Below are 22,547 nucleotides of genomic sequence, written 5' to 3'. Positions count from 1 at the left end.
GAACTCCAGGTCACTCAAATGTCATTATGTCATACCTCTCATTATCTCTCATGTACTACTTCATCTAGAAATGATGACAGCTAAGATTTAATATATGAACAATGCAAGTAGTTAAGATCATTGGTACAGCATTCATTATTTGAGAAAGTTTGAACTCTTCTATCAGAATGTCTCATTAACTTTTCAGGCCAAAATTCACTCACAATATTGTTATGACACTGCATACAACATAAGAAAAATTGTAAGCCCGAGTAAGAAATTTAAGTTTGCATTCCATATGCTTTAGCATAATGCTAACTACAGATTCCCTGATGGTTTGGTTTTCTTGGGTGGCCTATAGCTAAAATTTTTGAGAGAAGTATTTGTTCAGGAAAAGAATCTGTCACATGTCCACTCTCAGCAAATGAAATGGGTAAGCAACACAGACAAAAACTGAAATGATAGCATTATAATTTTAGCCATGGATCTCAGTGACAGAAAAGAACTTTTGAAAATAGAAGATAGTGATGAAAATATTACAAATTATATAAAATAATAATTAAAAAAAAGTCTGGAAACAGGCATTCTTGGAATTTATATTCCAGGAGAAAGGTCATAATACAATCATTTCAGGTTCCAACCTACAATTGTAAATGGTGGAGTTATAACAGATGACAGCAAAATGACATTTACTAGTCCATGAGACAATTTTGACGCTGTGTTGTCAAGTCAGGAATGCAAACATCAGAACATTACCATCATGGGCACCTTTTAGCACAATTGTGGGCCATTTAAAATATTTAAGTATTGAGTGACAAGGACCAAGTGATATGATATCATCACTGGATCTGCTTTCATCAGAACTCCTATAGAAAGCCAAGGCTCCCAGGCTTTGCAAGTTCAGCAGGAAGCACCCAGAAGCAAACAAATAAAGAAAACAGACATAATCAAAAGGAACTGCACAAAACAGAGCAAGTAATCCATGCCTGTTGTCTTTTAAAACTGTGAAGCACAAAGGCTCTTTCACTTCAGTCTCTTTTCCTTCCTAACAATGATCATCTTTAACCCTACCTTAAAACTACCTATCTCATGCAGAAAATATCAGGATTCTCAACAGGAAAATAGTTGAAGTATTCTGCCAGTGTGTGCCAGAAATAGGTCTTCAAGCAGAGAAAGCAGAGAAGGTTTGGAAAGAAGGGAAGATACACTACTGAACAAACAGTTTTGACCTTTGGCATAATTTAATGCACTGAGTTGGACAGATGAGGGAGCTGTATTTCCTAACTTAAAATTGGACAGTGCTTTTAATGTGCGGTTTATATATAGACAAAGTGTGAAAACCCATTACTCCATAGGAAAAATATTTGGTTGTACTGGAGGGAATTTTTTCATTCGATTTTCAGCAATATATGCACTTTTCTACACGAACAAAATGTACACAAGAGCACACTCAGAAACACACTCGTTCAGAAACGGAAGCGATCTAAAGCTTAAATCTAAACTACAGATATCTATGAAATAAGTGTTACAAAGAAAGTTATGAGTTAAACTTTTCTTGAGGTAGTAGATGCCCCTTAGATAATTAATCTTCTTACAGGTATGTATATCTGTATGTTTAGTTCCCCCAAACTCTGTATCTACCAATAAGTTAAAGCCTTACTGACTATGGAAGATGTCATCAGAAATCCCTACCAATTTTTTTACAGTCAACAAAGTCTTTATTTTAGGATTCGGTCCGGTAACTACAGAGCACAGACAATCCTTACCACAAAGAGCAAAACTGAAAAGCGGCTTCAGGCCACTCACCAGTTATATAGGTTGTTCTGAAAGTAATGCCTTCTATTTATTTCCATGGAAACTACAGTCAATATAAAAAGCACAATAATATTATTTGATAGAGCAAGTTCTCAGATAGAGAATACTATTTTTCAACGGTCACCACCACCATTAGCTATGCATTTTCATCAGCAATGAACAAGACCCTTCATGCTGCGCTCATAAAATTTGTACAACTGAAGGTGACCCACTGTTCTACAGTTGCTGTGATGTCATTGTTTCTAGGAAATATTCTCTGCACAGTTCATCTTCCATCAGACTGAACAGATGGAAATCAAAAGGCATCAAATCCAGCCTATATGGTGGGTGTGTTAGGGCAGTCCAGCCGCAACTGGCAGTGGTATTATTGGGGCATTATCGTGTTGCAAGAAAAATGCTGTATTCTTCTCTGGCTTACTGCGGAAGTTTGAGCTTTCGGCTTACTAAACATCACAATACAGTGGTTAAACCTGATGTTCAGGTTCCAGGAGATCCATCTTACAACATCCTACAACATCCTACAACATCCAGCACTAACATCATAAGCCAACATAAACAAATAATCATCTTCAGCTTTGAAAGTCTTTTTCCAAAACAGCTAAGCTAAATCTTCCAAGAAGATTCAATCCATCATTTCTTGTATTTTGGACACACAGAACACTTTATTCCTTTTCTTTGTTCAGTCATAGTTTATATACGTGAACAACTGGGTTTCCTGTTAGTTCTGTAACAAAACTCAGATAACAAAACTCAGCATTTCTTACAAGCCATGTTTCTCTGTCCCTAATGATCTCTAGCCTGCATCATCCAAACTACATTCAGTGATACATAAGTTTCTTGAAGTTAGATACGCAGTTTTGGACATTGCTTCCCACAGTAGACCCACAGTGTTACAGAACCGTGAGAATCCAGTGTTATAGGACAGTAAGAGTCTTTTAAATAGTATGCTGTCTCCATGGGCTTTACAGTGATACAATTCACTGCTCAGTAGTCACTCTTTCCACAAGTGCATAACTCTACCAAGATGAAGACATCCATACCCATTCCTAGCGAATTGCACCTACATGCTCAGGATGATTTTAAATCCTAATCCTGACCTCCTAGAGTCTCTAAAACCCTGGTATCATCTGCAGATTGAATTGAACTTTTCAAATCATTAATGAATATGGTTAGGTAGATTAATCACATATTAACTGTAAGACATTTTTATTTACACATATAGTCAAACTTGTCTCCTGTAGTTCACTGTGAAATTAACTACAAGTGGACAGTATCTACTACAATCAGAACTTTTTCAACTTCTTCAGTACCTTGATGCCAGTATAACTAAATTTAAGATCAAAAGACAGCCAAACTGAGTTTCCACATAATTGGCCATTAATCAAAGTTGGTGAGATTTTGTCTTTTTTTTAATCATTGTTCTTAGTGATACATATATTCAAGTCAGAATTTCCAAGCCATATACATACATCTTTAAGACAATGTATGTGTTTTCTGGGACAACCAAACTCCCAATGACCACTGTTTAGACTAATACAGGAATTCCTAAAGGCCAGCTATTCCTGAAGCATTGCTACAGACAAATCTGTTTTGGCAAAAATATTCAAACTTGGAAATACAGTATAATGGCTTTTCCATCCAGCTATTTGGATTTTGAGTTCATATTCATAAGTTGCAACTTCACACTATCTTCCCCTAGCTCTAAAACATATCACTTGCACTATTAATATTAAAAAGCTTAAGAGTAATGTATCTGCTTTAGTAAATAAGTTGTTCATTTAGAAACTATAGTAACTGTAAAAGACTAATCTATCAAGGTGCAATTATTCTGAAGTATAGTACTTCCAACTTTGAGTTTATGACAGAAGTTAAATACCACTATAGCTATAACAATCAGAATCTGCTTCTTTAAAGCTGGACAATTCACAGTGTAGATATTTTCTACCTCATAAGGAACAAACAGTATTTAAAAAACAAAAACAAATAAACACCAGAAACGTAAAGTCTCCAGTGAAAAGAACTAAATTCTAAGTAAACTCCTCCTATCACTCATAGGAGTTAAAGTTCTTGCATCCCAAATAAGTTCGGTATAGGATTTCACATCTCTTTTCACTTATAACTCAGCTTGCTTCTACTCACTTCAAAGAGTGACAAAAATCCTGATCATTTTTGCAGGTACGAATTATGAATGCAGATCCACAATTTTTGTTTGTTTGTTTGTTTTGCTTTTTCATTGTTTTGTTGTTGTTGGTGGTGGTGATGGTTTGTTTGTTTGTTTGTTTGTTTGCAGATGTCAATTTGAACAAATAAGAAAAATAATGAATAGCTAAATACACCTGACAGTACTCACAAGCATAATATATTAAATATTTTTGGCTGGGGATAAAATTGTTTTGTTTTTTGTTTGTTTCATGACCTGTACGCTACGGGTAAGCCAAACAATGTATACTCCAATCCTCACTGGCAGATAAACACTAAGTGACAACTAAGGTCAGAGGTGCAGAAGGCAAAATCTCACAGTTATTAATGTTTTCTGCAACTCTGCTTCATTGGCTAAGTTAGGCATACAAAAATCAATCAAAAAAAAAAATCACAGTTCAAAAGGATTTTCCAAGTTCTCCACTCTAGATCTTTCTGATGCAGGATTCTCTAGATATATATGGTGATGGTTTGCTTCATGTTGTTTTACATTTCTGAAGTAGTGGGAATTCCAGCTTGCCTAAAACTGTTATTCTGTGGTCTAACAGATATTAAAGAACACTTTTAGCTATGGATGCTGTTGAAATAAATTTATTGGGAAAAGAACAACATTGAGTCTAAAAGTTGAGACAAGCAGGTTGGAGGAAATAAAAGTGACAAACTATATTAGATGTTGCAAATGGAAACATGCACAAGGAAGAACGAAGATTAGTGAAATATTCTGTGTAAATTGTAAAATCCAATAGTTCATGAAGACCCTACACATGAGGAAAAAATAAAAGGTGTTGTCTGATAAAGAAAACATGTGAAATTAATTCCAAAGCATATTATCTTTTGTAATGTTGCCTATTTAGAAAATCTTATAATAGTGAGTGAGTTCCAGACAATCAGCTCTCTGGGGAAAAAAAAATGGAAGTGCATATGAAGCAAAGGTGTGCGACTGAATTCCTCCATATGGAAAAAATGGCACTCACTGACATTCATCAACACTTGCTGAACATTTAAGGAAACCAAACACTGGATGTGAGCACAGTGAGGCAGTGGGTGGTGCATTCTGACAGTGGTAACAGTGGGACACCTCCACTGGTGCAGATTTTTCTGAGTGTGGCATACAGACTCTTGTTCATTACTGGCAAAAATGCACAGCTAGCAGTGGTGACTGTGTTGAAAAAAAAAAAAAAAATGCTTGATCAGATAGTGTTATTGTGCCCCTTGTACCTGTTATAGTTTCCATGAAAATAAATAGGAGGCATTACTTTCAGAGCAACCCATGTATTACCACAGTCAAACACAAGAAAAATCTCTCAACCAATAAACTTTAAAATTAAGATTTAAGAAAGAAAAAGAAAGAAAAATAGAGATTTGAAGGACTACAAAATAAAATTGACCTTTTTCAAAAATGTGCAATGCTCTTCTTCACATTTTCTTTATGTTCCCTTCCCTTTTCTTTAGCTATTAATACTTTTTAAAGTTTCATGCATATTTCTAGGAAGTGGACTTCTGTCTATATTTTAAATTGACAGACTATTTTCACTCCAAATTCTTCCTCATAAGAAGTGGGAACATATATTGGTATCATCTATATACATTGGTGTAATTTATATTCATTTGTAGGCTGAGGTACAGTCAGTTCGGGTCAGTTGTCTTCATGATCTGTGCTTCACATGAATTTAAAATCTGGCATTTTCCAAAGCTCCTGTTTGTCTGGAATTGGAATGCATCATAAACCAAATGTTGCAGAATGAGCTACAGTAACGTATTACATCCTCAGTTTGCACTGATCTTGGGAGGAGCAAAATATTGTATTAGTGAGACACAGAAGGCACTGAAAACATAGTTACTGCTGGGTGAGGTATTGTAGTTACTTGCATATGCAAGTTCATAGCACACGTTCCAAATGATTCTCAAAAAGAACTTCAGCACTGTAAATGGATACGCTGTCTCATGCAAAACAGTAAAGGCACAGTATCTTGTATTTGAAGTATACCATATTACTTATCCAGTAAGAGGTTTTTGTTTTTGTTTTTGTTTTTTTTCAAATTAAAACTGATAGGAACATAAATATGCTTTCTATCTGTAAGACATCTTGAAGCAAGGAAGTGCTGTTCAGATGCTTGCTTAAAGAGCACACAGACAATCAACAAAAGGTCAGATGTCGTTTAAGTACAATCTACAGTTTGTAATTTGTTTCAACTAGGTTTGATGTATTTGACAGAAATACGTTACTAGATCATTTCTATTTCTGCAAATGCAAGGACAAGATATCGTGTTCAAATCACTGAGGAAGATGCACAGCCTAATTTCTTGTGTATTTTTCTGTTTAATGTTATCACCCCAGAATTTCTCATGCACTTCTGTAACTAACAGGGTTCATATCTCAATTCTAATCACATACTCTAAGCACTTCAGCACAATTTATTTCCTTTCTTATATAAGAAGGTGATGCTTTTCCTATGTAAGCTTGTATTCTTGTGTGCTTAAAGAATGATTTTCCACCCTATTAAAACATAGCCAGTTTGTTCAATCAAGAAAAAAAGCAATAAAAAGTAGTTGAGAAATATGAAAAGAAAGTCCATTGACAATTTTGTTACTGCTGAAGGCTGAAGTGTTCCTCTTAGGGCAAAATATTTTAGTGTTAGCATTAGTATTTTAGTACAAATACTAGTGACATGAGCAGTTTCATATGGAATTTTTGGCAGTTTATTTTCCATCATAAAAAGGAGCACAATGACAACCTTGCAGGAAGTCCAATGCATAGCACCATTTTGACTTTGATACTGTTCTGTGATATACTCTAGTCTTTCTAGCTGAGGCACATACCTCAAAACACTTCCCATGATGTTCCATGGCAGAAATGAACAGTGTATTCTCCAATAACTCTTAAGGGTGACTGCTACAGATACAAAGAATGGAGTTAAATTTCAACTCTTACAGTCCAGAAACGTACAGTTTTGATTTACGGAACAGAAAGTTATTTGGGAACTTTGAGTGAAAAGATAAAGGAGTAAGTTAATTTTAGTCAATGAAAATTAAATTTAAGAACAACAACAAAAAAAAAAAACTACTTACAAGACAGAAAAGTTTATGGAAATTTTGAATCTTCTACTGATGGAGTTACTACAAAGGAAACAACTTCCATAATCATTTATAACATCTAACTTTTTGCTGTGCCTACAATCTCCAGAAACCTACAAGAATATGTTTTGAAGCATGTTTTCTCCTTGATTTGTGTTAGCCCATTGATTACTCCAGAATTATTTCTGATTTATAGGAGTAAGACAAAGAATCAGAAGAATCCAGGTCTCTGTCAACACAGTTGATAAACATCTGACAAAGGTCTATTTTTGCCCTGGATCTAAAAAAGATTATATTTGAGTTTCCCAACACACACCTTATAAGTTGGAAACCAAAAGTCCTAATTCCTGCAATGCCTAACCTAAAAGAAAGTTTGTCATAGTGAATATCTTAGCTACTGTTAGTTGTTCTGCAATGGCTATCTTCCTTCATTTTAGTTCTTACTAGAATTCTTCTTCCAGACTTCTCTGAAGCATCAAGAACTTTCCAGTTCCTTCTCTATAGAAAAGATCCTCCCCAGGGTGCTTTCTGAAGCAGGAACATTGCAGCACAGCTACATTGTTTGCTTCACTAACCAACACATTTTTCCCAACAACACTTTCATTGAATTTTTATTTTCTTCCTCACAATGCCTTCTTAATTGTAACAACTTTCCAGAGTCTATATTTTTGTCAGCTCAAGCTTTCAGTCTTAATAGATCCAAGTGTATTTCTAATGAATCACGTTGCTTTTCAACAAATTCCTTACTTCCAAGGCCTTTTGTTGTCTTTATTGTAAATTATAGGTCATTCTGAAACATAGGTTCTCAATACTAAAATACGCAATATGAAAGACTCAAATATTGTTGAAATCAGAATTTGAAAGAAAATAAAGTTTACTAGGAATTTTGTTTTAAAATTTGCATACAATTCTAAAACATGTCAAATCTTGGTTCTTTGTATTATTATCTTCATTTACCATTTATAAATGAATTATCTCAGGCTGCAGCTTTTAAACAGTATCTGTGGATATTCAGACGTGAATTCATCTTTAATATCTCCAACACCTTCTTTTATAAACCTCCAGGGTACTGTACTAGAGAATACTGCTTCACACTGCAGAGTATCTACATGTATAGCTTGATATCCTCAAATGAAGTTTCCCATTCTTCTATCAAAGCTGCTCCTCAAAGTAGTTTTCACCACGAAAATGGAAGTTTTTACTGTAAAGCCCTTTTCAGCTCCTAGAGGTGCAGCTATTCTATGTCTTCCGCCTCTACATGATTATGTAATCAAAATTCTAACCTAAAATTCTCCTGGCAAAACTTTTAAAGAGGTTTGACCTGAGAAAAGTGTCAAGTTCCTGTTCTCAAGCACAGAATTCTGTGTACTTCAAGGATTCTGTAAAAAAAAAACATGAAGATCAGATTCCAATAAAGGTAGACCCAGAATCTCCAACAAGAGAATAGGTGCACAAAGCCCAGTTAAGACAAAAAACATTCTTTGTCAAAATCTTACATACATGTAGCACCCAGTCATTAAAAGGGTACATTAAAGTATGCTTTCCCAAGCATGCACAAGATAGATTGATCAGCATAAATTTGGGCCAAATAGCAGTGGTGAGCATGGATAAAGCGAATGGGACTAGACTGCCATTCACTGCCTCTATTGGTGGTTTTGTCAGTTCTTGGTATTTCACATGCAGAGGGGAAATGGGTAGATGACATCTCTAGGAGTTTTAGGGGATTCAGTTATTAAGGAAATTTGGTCCTTCCACGTGGGCTCAAACACAAGCCTGGAAATTTTTACCTAGTCAGTCTTTACCTAAGCAGATATTTGTCTCTGCCTCTGGACCTGCTACTCTGCTTTAACACTTTCTATGCTAGTTTATGAATTACATTTCGAAGAGTCTACATCATTGACATAAGATTAACATCCACACATCTTTGATTTATTCTGAGTTATCTAGATTAACATCCATGTGTCCTAAATGCAGGATTTCAGAAGCTCATCTAAACCAGATCTCTCCCTGTCCCCCCCTCAGTGTAAAATGGAGATCTGCCAAAAAATGAAGATAAGAATGAAGGCTACTACATACTAAATGCAAGGAATGTAAAAAGGCATACATTTCCCTAAGGAAATTGTAAAATAAATAAAGACAATTAAAATGCAGAAAAAAATTACATAAATTGTCAACAATAGCCATTTAAACTAAAATCAACCTTACTAGATACACTGGATTTATATTACATGATCCTAAAAATTCAGAAGCTTGAAGACTTGTTTGCAGTGTTCACAACGTAACACGTTAATACTAAAATCATATTAGTGGGAGTTGAAACCTCTTAAAACCCAGATATATCCTAGATATAAAAGGAAGAGTTGTCAAGATAGATGAGATAATTACTATGTTGTGAAAATCAGAATAACTGCATCAAAAGAGAGCGCTCCTGATCAAGGAAGAGCTTGATTACAAAGGATATGAGTACTATAACAGCAAGAAAACCCCCAAACAGAAATAGTAGAGAAAGCACAGTTGTTTCCTGTAACAGTAATACTACAGTTTTTCTCCATTGGATCTTTCCTTTTAAAAGTACACTGGGGAAAAAAAAAAAAAAAAAAAACACCTAAACAAAGACCCTGTAAATTATATTGCCTGCAAACAAGAGCATCATAAATCCGTCAGTTACAATTTTGTGATGTTTATATAGTAAAATGGAACCAAGCCACGCGTGCCAGTGTGAACACCCATTAACTGAGAGTTATAATTGATTTTGAGGATTTGCAGAGCATAGCTATTTCAGATTCTTTTCAAATTTGATTGATGGTGATATCATCTATATGTATGTAAGATGGTTGCTCACATCTTTATAAGAAAATTAATGCTGCAGTACAGGAATATGTCATAACAGTGATAGAACGAGATCAAATTAATTGTCACATGGCATGTATTACTTTCATCATCACATAGTCACAGAATGGCTAGGCTTGGAAGGGACCTCAAGGATCATGAATCTCCAACCCCCCTGCCACATGCAGGGCCACCAACCTCCCCATTTAATACACAGTCATACTGTGTACAACAGTTAGAAATGCATCTACAAAACTAGATGTAACAATTGCACAAAACACCCATTGCAACAAGCGCTTGTAGGTCATCCATCTCAAAGAGCAGACAGGCTATCAGTTCCTTTTACACTCTCCCACCCCCATTTTAAGATTTCAGTTATGCTTTGATAGTAAGCTCGTAATATTAGAACAAACAGAGCATAAGTAAGACATGGGTGTCCAACACTTTGGCTTGCCTGGGCCACAGTGAGTAAAGAGGAATTGTCTTCAGCCACATGCATATAAGTTGCTCTGAAAGTAATGCCTCCAATTTATGGAGGCATGAAAACAATTGCTACAAAGAGCACAATAACACTATTTGATAGACCAAATTCTCAGGTACAAAACACTATTTTTCAACATAGTCACCACCATTAGCTGTGCATTTTCACAAGAACCTGCATGTCTTGCTCATAAAAACCTTCATCTGCAAAGGTGACTCACTGTTGTCACAGCTGAAATACACCACCCACCATAATGCCAAAAAGTGACAGCATGAATAAGTTGAGATTGTGAAGCAAAGCATATTTTTCTCTGGTAAGAGAGGTCTTAAGAAAGTCTAGTAAAAAGATATGATCAGATTTCTGAGCTGAATATTGAATATCACCTTATTGAGTTGATGTGAAAATTTACAGGTAATGTATCTATATTAACTGAAAATGGCGGTACAAACATAAATTGATATTTGCTTTTACTTGCCATCTTGAAAACTATTCTCAAACTTCATTACCAAAACAAAAGCATAGCTGCATATTCTTTGCTGTTCAGAGCACTGTGTTCAACCAATATATCAAAATGCATACAATTATTTGCCATCATTTGAATCGGCACTGCACAGCACAGCCCTCCCTGTGCCCTGGTTTCAGTAGACACAGCATTAATAGTGCACCAGTGGTTTGGTTGTTGCTGAGTGATGGCTACATGCCTGGGGGCACTCCATGGGGCAATGGGCGGCTGCATCACAAGTTGTGCTGGGCTGCATGTGGCCCATGAGTTGGACACGCCTGCACTAAGAGGTAGACATACAAAATCTATCACAGATGCATAGAGTTAAAGAGAGGCAGCAGGCAGCTCCACGAAAATTCTTCTGTAGATGGCTGACCAGCAGCAGGCCTATTTAATTCATTGCATACAAATGTTTGATTACACATTTATTATGTAGAAGACCATTGTACAGCCAGGTGTTCACAGGGTCAGTTAATCAAGCATTGTTTGATTACTAAGAATTCATCCAATGTCATCCACAGTGCTACAGCAAGTACCATTATTCTTATTTCTATTTGCCTGGCTAATTGGACCTCATTTTCTTGGAAATGTCACCATTCCAATAATAAAAATTCTCTTGAAACAACATGGCACAGGCACATTTCATACATTAAATGTAATAAACTTTCTTATTACATAATATTTATAGTAAGGATGAAGAAGACAAAGGGAAAATAAGATTTCAGTAATACTGAGATCTTCTGTTTCTCTTTGACAGAAAACAGGGAGGTCACTTTAGGGAGGCTTCTTTGTTTTGGCTTTTTTTTGTAAATTCCTTAATTCTTCAGGGACAACATGTAATAGAAAGTCACTTAATACCTCAAGCTTTCTGGATGAAACCAATTGATGAGTCAGGGAACAAAGACCCTAACAGTATTTATGATTGAGTTCTCCCTTCTTTTTTCAAGATATAATCTTTCAATCTCAATTGAAATAGACAAGTATGAGCCCAGAGCACTAAGGAAAGACATCTCCTGGAGATACACAAAAGCATTTGAAAAAATGCCACCCTAAGATTTAATTACTGGAGTATGACCATGACACTGAAATGAAATAGATATTTCACTTGAACATTAGACAATAAAATGGACTACTGTTCTAAAAATTTGTTTAGCAATAGACAGCTATAGAAACATAACACAACAAATGCAACACTTCTTTATGATACAGCAAAGTGTAACTAACTGTAATGATACCCTCATTCAAAGGTATATCAGCTTTTCAATTGACTTTCCCTTTTTTTAGGCTTAATCTTTCTGTAAGATGCACAGTTGTTAACTTATGCAATAACACATAAGACTTTATTCAGAGCAAAAGTGGAAAAAAAATGTAAATACTTTGACATCCTAACATTAAACACATTTTTTCCCACTTCTAGATTCCATTTCTGCTTGGAATTCTTCAGTCAGCTTTGTCCCTCCCTTGAAATTGGCAAATAACTTGCTCTTAACCCCCAAAATTGCCTTAAACTCACAGAATTTTAAACTCCTCTAGATCTAAACTTTGATCTTCAAGTCAGGCATTTCTCAGACTCACAGAGCACCTAGCAGAATCCTTCCATGGCCTTTAAAATGAGAGCTTGGCTCTTTCCCATGCGATTCTGGTAGCCAAATTTCCCAGCAAAGCTCCATGTGCACTCATGAGCATTTAGAAAGCCTTTTGGTCCCTAGCACTCTCTCTTTAAAAGTGAGATTTACTCACCTTGCTGCTTAAGCTGCTATTCAGTGTTACTGCTAGCTCTCAATAAATATAAATATCACACATTCAACTCAATTATTGCTTCAAGAAAAAAAGTATTTGCTGTCCTATGGACAAAGTCATTTTAGTAACCTATTGGTACAAATATTTCCCTGTTCTTACTGGAATAAAACAATAACTGCTCTGAAGTATACCATGTTTTGATTTGACTCTAGCAAGTTTTGCCAAAATGAATAATTTAGATAATGAAAGAAAATATTAAGTATATCCTCCAATAAGAATGAGAAATTCTTCAGACTCTGCAAAGCAGCCTTTGTAATTCTTACATTCCTTCTATTTGAAACATCTCTCTGTAATATATGACATAATTAGGAAAATAATAAAAATATTCTCAAGTACATTAGTAGAATTTTGTAAAATTAAATGTGAGGCACAAAAAAAAAAAAAAAAAAAAAAAAAAAAAAAAAAAAAAAAAAAAACCTGATAAAAAATATTACCATTAAAAAGATTATTGTAATAGGTAATAGCTTCTGCTGACCTAAAAGTCGATGTTAGTTCTTAAGAAACCTGAATGCCTTAACTTACTGATCTCATAACACCTCAGTTGATAACTGGAAAGAGTTGTTAAATAACTGGAAAAAGACATAAAACGCATAAGGAGGGTAACTATTACTGGTTCTCCAATGTAAGAATGCTTGATGTTTACCAAGAACTTAGTATAACTATCAAAACCTATGAAGTACTCAAGGTTGGACTTAGAATCTCATGAGAGTATTCTTAGAAAGCCCTTATCTTTCTTACCTGATTTCACTCAGAAAATAAACCATAAAGTCTTCTTTCCTATTTTTTCTTTCTTTTCTTTTCTTTTTTTCAAGCTATGGGTATGTCATCTTTGCTGGTATACAACTTGCCTCCTTCACAATACACTATATTAACAGCCTTCAAATTAGTGAATTAACCTGCACACCACTCATTTTAGATCACACTGCTACAGAGACCAGATAAGTTTTTGTCTTCTTCAAGAACTCTGATAGTCAGAAATGGGCTCCCCAGGGAAACACTGAAGACAGAATGGGTTAAGCTGTTCTTTCATTCCAAAATCAAGCAGCATATGCCTTTGGCAAGCTTGTGGGAGTTGATGGGTCTCGTGGCCAAGAAAGCTGTTGAGTGCTAGCTTTTATTTTGAGCACTAAAGAGTGTCTCCCCAGCAAGACAAAGGAAATTACTCTATAGAGGCATGACTCTTGAGTAAGCAACAGCTTCAATTGCCGTAGATGAGATATGATTTTAAGCTGGAAGTTGGGTTTTATTATGCAGATAATTGGGTAGGAGAATCTGTTCTATTTTTCTGGACCAGGGCCTATGATCATGTTGTTATTACTGCCATTATTCATCTTTTTTCCTAATATTAGTAAATCTTTTCTGGAATATTTACATGTAAAGTGTTTTGTAGTGTTGTTAAGTTTGGATAAATACAGAAAGGATTTCACAGCTTTAATTATAAGTTTTCTGAAAAGCTCAAAGGTTACAATTACTACAAAAGCTTTGAAAAATGAATTCCAGTTATTTGGTCCTTTTTTATGCAAGTAATCTAAACTACACGACAACCCTCCCAATAGTTGTCAAGATTAGCACCAAGGTTCTGTCAATCAGCACATGACTTGTGACTGTTTTCTAAGCAGCAACAGACGATGTAAGCCCTACAGTGACAGTATTCTCTGCTGACTTATCTTGGCAGTAGCCAACAGCTGTTAGTATATTAAATGTAACTAAAAATATCCACCAGTTCAGAGAATAATATAAATGGCCTATTAACAAACCACACATGCAGATACTATCACCAACAGGTATAGAGAGGAGAGCATTGAAAGCAAATTCAGGTAGGATATATGTACAAGCACAGTTATCCATAAGCAAGTAATGAGGAGGAATAGGTAGCCTTAATGTTTTGTTATTAAATGACTAACCCAGAGATTCCTATTTAAAAATAAACCCTGAAAACTTTTACTTAACAGTTGTCCTCTGAACAATTTTCTCGTATCTTTTAAGGCTGTTAGCTACAATTGTCATGAAAGATTTATTCTAGAAACCTTCAATAGGCCTTTATATTCCCTAAATTAGAGATACTTTATTCTTTGCAATAAATCACAAGGAAAGCATAATCATATTCACCTCATTTGAGGATTTCACAAGGAAATAAGGCCCACCGTATCATGATGAGTTTCATAAATCAGTTAACATTTTACTTTCTGAAACCAGTCTTGAATTACAATGTCTCATTCACAGGGAGATCCCAAGGGCTTGCAATTAGGGTAGGAAAAATACATGTCTAATTTATATTTCTGAAAATGTACTGTGTGGGAAAACTAAAATAGTAATATCGCAGTACACAATTCAATCAAGATTAAACATTGTAAGATACATCCCTAGTGTCCTAACAAATATATGAGAACACAGGGTGGTTTTACCACCACCTCCCAGATAAGACTGTAGGTTTAAAATAAAGAGAAAACAAGAATAAGGAGATACTTGGAAAATAATATGGATACACAAATATTTTTTTATTTATTGTTTGTAATTTATTTTTCACATAGGTTTTTATATAACCCTTTGCCACTAGAGTACTGAAATATTTCAAGGTTAAATCACTTCTTCCTCGTACTTTTCATACTTTGTGCAGATACATTCTACATTATCCCCATTTTAGAACTGGAGAAATGAAATATAGTTTTCTCTTTACACTGGCAACACCACTGCAAGGTTCCCTCAAACTCACAATCAAAATGTTTGCTTGTTGAGTAAACTGTGCATTTGTCAGCATTGCTGTTGGAATAAACTGTAAAGGAAAGAGCAGTATTTAAAATATTCATTACCACCTAGACTTCAAAATTTATGTTTTGAAACAGCAGAAAGTAGTACTTTTTATAACATACTTATTCCATAATTTTGGACAAAGACCTAAAGGATCTCTCATCTTTTTCTCCAGTAATCATCTTTTTTTTCCTTTTGTTCACTCAACACATATATCATCATAGTGCTTATTACTTATTATCACTGAATGAAGCACTTCCATATTTATAAGCAGGGTCACTGTATTACAACGATCCTCTGCCCATACTTATTTATCTTGCTGAAAGACTAAATTGAAGCATGCTTCTGATTAAACAACTTTAATATTTTTTCACATCAATAGCATTCTTATAATTCATTTCAGACTAAAAATACAAAAATTACTACTCTATTATAATAAGCAAGACAGAATCACCCAGTAATCTGACGCTTTCTGATTCAACTTTCAGACAAAAATCTGAATCTTACCGTACATTAGGTTATTTTACTCTTCAAATTATTTCTACAAATTTGTTTTTACTTTGTATGCGCAGGAAAATTAGGGTAATGAGGTATAATTCCCTTGAGTATTTTCATTTTACGCAGATAGTGTTTTTGTAATAATATAAGTTCAGTCATCTTCCCTGCTGAGTCTATCTGAAAAACATGAAACTCATCATATTACCAAATTAAGACTATCTTCTGTTTTTCTGGCAAGCATGATCCATATTCAAAGAACGAGAGGACCATCCACATCTCTTTCTAGTGGTCTCCTATATCTAGAGTTTAAATTTAATCTCCAATATAGCATTTCTTAGAGCTTTGGGACATTCCATTCTTTCTCTCTGCTTATTTTCTACATACCGGTTTTATTCCTTGTACTTGTATTCAGTCAGATTGCACAAAAGAATATGAAAGAATCATAGAGTCATAGAATCACCAAGGTTGGAAAAGACCTCCAAGATCTTGGAGTATAACCTTTCACCTATCCAGTATAACATTTCACCCATCATCAGTATTTCCCCACTGAACCATGTCCCTCAGCACAACATCTAAATGTTTCTTGAATATTTGGTGACTCCACCACCTCCCTGGGCAGCCCAGTCCTGTGCCTGATCACTCTCTCAGAGAGGAAATTTTTCCTAATGTCCAACATGAATCTTCCCTGGCACAGCTCAAAACCATTCTCTTTAGTCCCATTGCTAGTTATGAGGGAGAAGAGCCTGACACTCATCTTACCACAACCTCCTTTCAGAGAGTTGTAGAGGGCAAGAAGATCTCCCCTGAGCCTCCTATTCACCAGACTAAACAATCCCAGGTCCCTCAGCTGCTCCTCATAAGGTCTGTGCCAGACCCCTCACCAGCTTCACTGCCCTTCTGTGGACGGGCTCCAGAGCTTTGACGTCTTTCGAGTAGTGAACACATTACTTGAGGTGTGGCATCACCAGGGCTGAGTACAGAGGCAAATGATCACTTTTCTGCTCCTGCTGGCACCACTATTTCTGATAGAAGACAGAATGCCATTGGCCTTCTTGGCCACCTGGACACACTCATGTTCAGCTGAGCATTGACCAACACCCGCAGGTCCATTTTTTCAGCACAGTCTTCCAGCCACTCTACCTCAAGCCTTTAGCACTGCCTGGGGTTGCTGTAGCAGCTCTAATTTTTTCAACTTCCTTTTTGTTTCTGTAGTGTCTTTTCTGATTCTATCTAGATGTTTAGTCATCTACAGGTTCAGAAGAAGTATCCCATGAATGGAATCCTTCTCAACATGATCTGTATTTGCTTTACTGAATTCCTACACTATCTACTTCAAAATTGCCAGGATTAATGAAAGGCTAAACTTAGGAAGCTGCACTCCAGGACTTGAATGAGACTCAAACTGCGACCAGTTTTACAGGGTATGTGGTATGCGTTCTCTTTGCCAGTGTACTTCAAGTTAGAAGGGTTACAAATTCTCATCTGTAGTATAAAGCAAAACTGCTAAGTCAGCAAAAATGGACTTACACAACAAACTGCTACTTTTAAATAATATGAAAGCTCAAAAACATCTTGCCATGTTTCCCACAGAGGATCATACCCTAAAGAGCAAGTGTGGTATTAGCTACTTTGTGGATTTGCAATGTTAATTAGAAAAATACAAATAATGAGCAAATCCCAGGCTCAATATAAGATTCGAGAAACTAAGCTAAGCAGATGTCATTTCTCCAACGTTGCATAACTGTAAGAAAGGACACATCATTAAGAATTCATTTTGAATTTGAACACTGTCTTGCTCAGTGTATGAAGTGAATCACGTACCCAGCCTGTTTACCCATCACCAGCTAACAAATAGGGCATTACAGACTCAGACTACTGCAGTATGTTCTTCTTGTTCTCAAATATAAAAGCTAAGTCAATAATTACTTTGCCTCTGTTTGTAGTTTTTTCTCTCACAGCAAATTCTGAATCCAGGCCTCATTGGTGTCACTAATCCATTAATCTTTGCATATTCACTTTGTTTCATAAAATGCCAAAGAGAACAACCCTGCAACTAATTCTAAGGCATATACGTGGTACAAACTTCTGGTTAGGACCTTGTCCCTATGCCTGGACCTTCTGTTGTTTTTTTTTTTTTCTGACAGAGCTATACACATCTGGCAGCTGTCAAAGTTTTCAGAAGTTCCAGACACAAAAACTGAAGTGGAACATTTCAAGATAGACATGGTCCCTCTATAGCAAAAGAACTGCCATAATTGGTAGTACTATTTTCATCTCAAAAACTGTTGTCTCCCCGTTTCTAAAAGCACTTATGTGGCAAGTCAACATCAGTCACCATTCAGGATACATTTAGGGTCAGTGTGCATTTGTAATATAGTGTGATATTTGTAAAGGGAGGACAGAATGGCAAAAGAATAATCCTCATTTCTTTATATCTAGTTTTTCAAAAGTTTCAAAAGACCACATGCCAGCATCAACAAAAATGCCATATTATTTAGAAAATGCTTCATTTGATCCACAGCAAGATCATAGATTCATAGAATGGTGTACGTTGGAAGGGACCTTAAAGATCATATAATTCAATCACCCCTGCCATGGTTGCCAGCCACTAAATTAAACTACCCAGGACCCCATCCAGATCCAGCCTGGCTTTGAATGCTTCTAGAGGCATCCACAACCTCACTGGATATCTTATCCCAGTGCCTCACCACCCTCTGAGTAAAGAATTTCCACCTGATACCGAACGTAAATCTAAATCTAAAACAATTCCCCCTTGTCATATCATTACCAGACTATGCAAAAAGTCAATCTCCTTCCTGTGCATAAACTCCCCAAAAGTACTGGAAAGTCACAATGAGGTCTCCCCAGACCTTTCTCTTTTCCAGGCTGAACAAGCCCAGCTCCCTCAGCTTTTCTTTGAATGAGGTGCTCCAGCCCTTTGATCACCTTTGTGGCCCTCCTCTGGACTCACTCCAATAGCTTCCAGACTTTCTTGTGTTGGAGGCCCAGGCCTGGATATGGTAATGAATGAATTCTCTCAGTTTTTACACAGATGTGGAATTGCCCCAGCACAAATGCAACACCTTGTGCTTGGTCTTGTTTATTCTCATCAGGTTCTCATAGGCTCATTTTTCAAGCCTGACCAGGTCATTCTGGATGGCATCCCTTTCTTTTACTATATTGACTGCACCACTCAGCTTGGTATCATCAACAAATTTACTGAGAGCTACTCAATTTCACAGTGTCATTGATAAAGATACTGAAAGTATAGGTCAAAAGACTTATCCATGGGGGACACCACTCATGACTCCACTTGGACATAGATCAACTGACCACAACCCCGTTTGCAACTATCCAACCAATTTCTTATCCACCAAAAGTCCAACCTCCAAATCCACATTTCTCCAATTTAGAGATAAGGATGAGTCTGGGATCATGCCACAGGCCCTTCTCTAATCAAGGTAGACATCAGTTACCTTTACTTTGTGCATCTATTCTGTCATTCCATCATAAGAGGCTACCAGATAGATCAAGCATGAGATTGTACTGAAAAATATTTTGCCTTCCCCAACATTCCGTAAGTGTTAGAAATATTCTTGTCAAAGCCTCTGTCCAGTTCTACCAGCAATTTGGAATCCCTTTCTGCTTTTGTACACACATCTGTAAGTATGCCATGAAGAACCTGAGCAGGAATAACGCCAAACATCAGTACATACTCAGGGCTGACCAGCAGGATAGCAGCTCTGCAGAGCTGGGGTCCAGGTGGACAACAAGCTGAACGTGAGCCAGCAATGCACATTCACAGCAAAAAAGCTGTAGGAAGGGCTCTACCAAGAGGAAGAGTACTGCATTCAGTTCTGGGCTCCCCAATACAATGAAGACATGGACTTACAGGAGAGAGTCCACTGCCAGAAAGATAAAAAAATTAAGGGTCTGGGGAAGAGGCTGACAGGAGACATTGAGGAGTTTTCATTCATGCAGATATTAAAAGCCTGATTGGACAGAGTCCTTTGCAACCCTTAATTGTCCCTACTTGAACAGCAGGCTCAAACTTAATAATTTTATAAGGTGCCTTCCAACCACAACAGTACAAAGCACAAGACTCTCTTCAAGAGCACCTGTCACTAGAGACTTTCACCCATACCAGAATTCAAAAGAAAGTGGAAGTTTTCAGGAGCTCTCATGAAGCATCTCTTGTACCCTTACTGTTTTGCTTGACTCCAGCAACACAACCAAAATGTAAGGAAGGCTAATATCCATAGCTGATAGTGAACTGCACTTGGGAGACATGATAGTATTCTGTGGATATAGCAAGCATTCCGTTCTTCAGTCAGATCATAATCTACAATAGTGTTACGTGACTTAAGTGTCCATCTATCAAACTAGAAATAATTGCTTTATTAGGTTCCACTGAGAGCAGGATTTTATTCTCTTACAGATTTGAAAACTTAAAAATTATACAAAAGCTGTGGCAGAGAATAACAAAAAAGAAAATTATTCTTCAAGCACTGACTGGCGAGTTTTACTAGAATATGAAAATTGTTTGCTTTTCTTCCCTACATTCCAGTTAAACTTTTTTTCTGTAGTCATTCCAATCCAATTTTCTAACAGTGGTTTTGAAGAAATTATGCTGATATTCAAGCATATAAATATGCATTCAGAAATATATAATAATGCAATTTAGACTTTCAAGGTTAGTACAAAAAATAAGAGTGGTAAGAACTCAATTTCAGAATAGAAATAAAACGTCTTCAGAAATGTTTTCTTTAATATGTTTTTGAGCACCTCAGCATTGTTGCCTAAGAAACCTTTTGTAGCAAACTATCTAACTGTAATTGTTTCTACATGTTTTTCTCATATCTCTGTTTTATGTGTGACTGTTTAGAGTTGGATTACCTTTATTCATGTACAGTAATTAGTACAGAATTACAAAAATACTTCTCAATAGTGCTGTTATATCCAATATGTGTTTAATTTCTGGCCTATCTTTAATACCTATGAGTACCAAAATTATTATTTTCTACCTGAAGTCCATCATTATATCATTATTCTGATTGAAGGAAATACTGTTCATATGGATACAGCACCAAATCTTTATACATTCATAATTTATTCACCTTCTGTGAGTAGTAAACTGAATATGCAAAATGTAAATTACCCTCATGAAATTTGTACCCAGTTTATATTTTTCTCACAATTTGTCCCTAAAACCATCTTCGTTCCTTCAGCATGTGATTCTCTTCTGTCTGTGAAAGGAATAACTTCTCCCTCCTCTACTTTTGCCTGATGAAGCTATCTGCCAGCTAGCATTAGAGAGGGGAGTAGATGAGATATTTTGAGGAGTTGTGAATGAGATTTCTGAGGCATCCTAGATGAGATGGAGAATATAAGGAAATTCTGTCAAGAATGACAATTCCTTGATATACACTTAGAGATCACATGTGCAAGAAAACAAGGTTTATCTTCACCGGTGTGTGACAACTGCAGAGGAAGGTAGGGGCAGCACAGTCCACACATATCTGGAAGAAAATGAGACTGACTAGCAGAGCAGAAAGTATAAAGCATGTATGCTGAAGGGGCTTCCATAATGTTGATTTTTCTACAAGTATTACAGCAATCATCTAGGTTTATTTAAGAGCTTCAAGAATTGCAAGCTGTTTTTCCCAACTGGCTCTGAAGTTAAGGGAGGGGAAAAAAAAAAAAAGAGAGAGAAAAAAAAACCAGCACTGACATATAGAACTGTTGGTAGCTTTCACCAAAGTTTTTGTGCAATGTCTGGAAAGAAAACAATGCTGATCTTTGTGAAGTTTTCAAGACAGGCCAGTGGTAGAATTGCTAACAAATAAATAGTTTCATCTTTTAGAAGTGACAGAGGATACAGCCAAGGCTATGAATATTTTTTCAGGAATGGTAAAACTTCCCTGCCAAGATGGTAGTGGTTTAGGCTAAAAGGCAAAGTACAGACTAAAATGTTCCCCAGATCAGAAATCATCCCAGATTTGTGCAGTAGAAAGTCTGGTAATTACAAGAAAATACTGAATGGGAACTAATAGTCCATTCATGTGAGGTGTTGACTCCAGTGTAATGTCACTAACTGCAACACAGGAATCAACACAGTGGTCTGAAAAAAAAAAAAAAAAAATACCATGAAGGAAAATATCCTTCTTTGAATGAAAACACATGATCTTTAGCCCTCGTGAAATAGAGTAGAAAAATATAAGAAAAGAAGATAATCTGTAAGATTTGAAGATGATTACAAATTTGTCCAAAGTTTACCATCTCAGATCAACTCCAAAAGATGGAGATTATGTACAAAGGAGGAAAAAGTAATTCATTACATTTTAATTTCTACTTACACTCTGACCCTATCAGGCATACCACATACATTTTTTTTTGCATGAAGATTTCTTGGAGGTACAAACCTGCAGTTTCATTCTCCATACAGCTGAGTGACTCAGTGTAAACACTTAAAAAAATTGTTTAGGGTAATATCAATATCATATTTCACTAGAGCTCTACTTTGCATAAGATTACTATAAATGATTAAATAATTTAATTTGGGAATAAAGTTATAATTCATTTTTTCTTAACCCAGATGTCCTAAATGGTAATAAACCCAAT

The sequence above is a fragment of the Lagopus leucura genome, unplaced genomic scaffold (genome assembly GCF_019238085.1).
Source record: "Lagopus leucura isolate 7727_CA_CO unplaced genomic scaffold, USGS_WTPT01 Super-Scaffold_100012, whole genome shotgun sequence".
Taxonomy (NCBI): domain Eukaryota; kingdom Metazoa; phylum Chordata; class Aves; order Galliformes; family Phasianidae; genus Lagopus; species Lagopus leucura.
Note: the sequence above shows the minus strand (reverse complement) of the source record.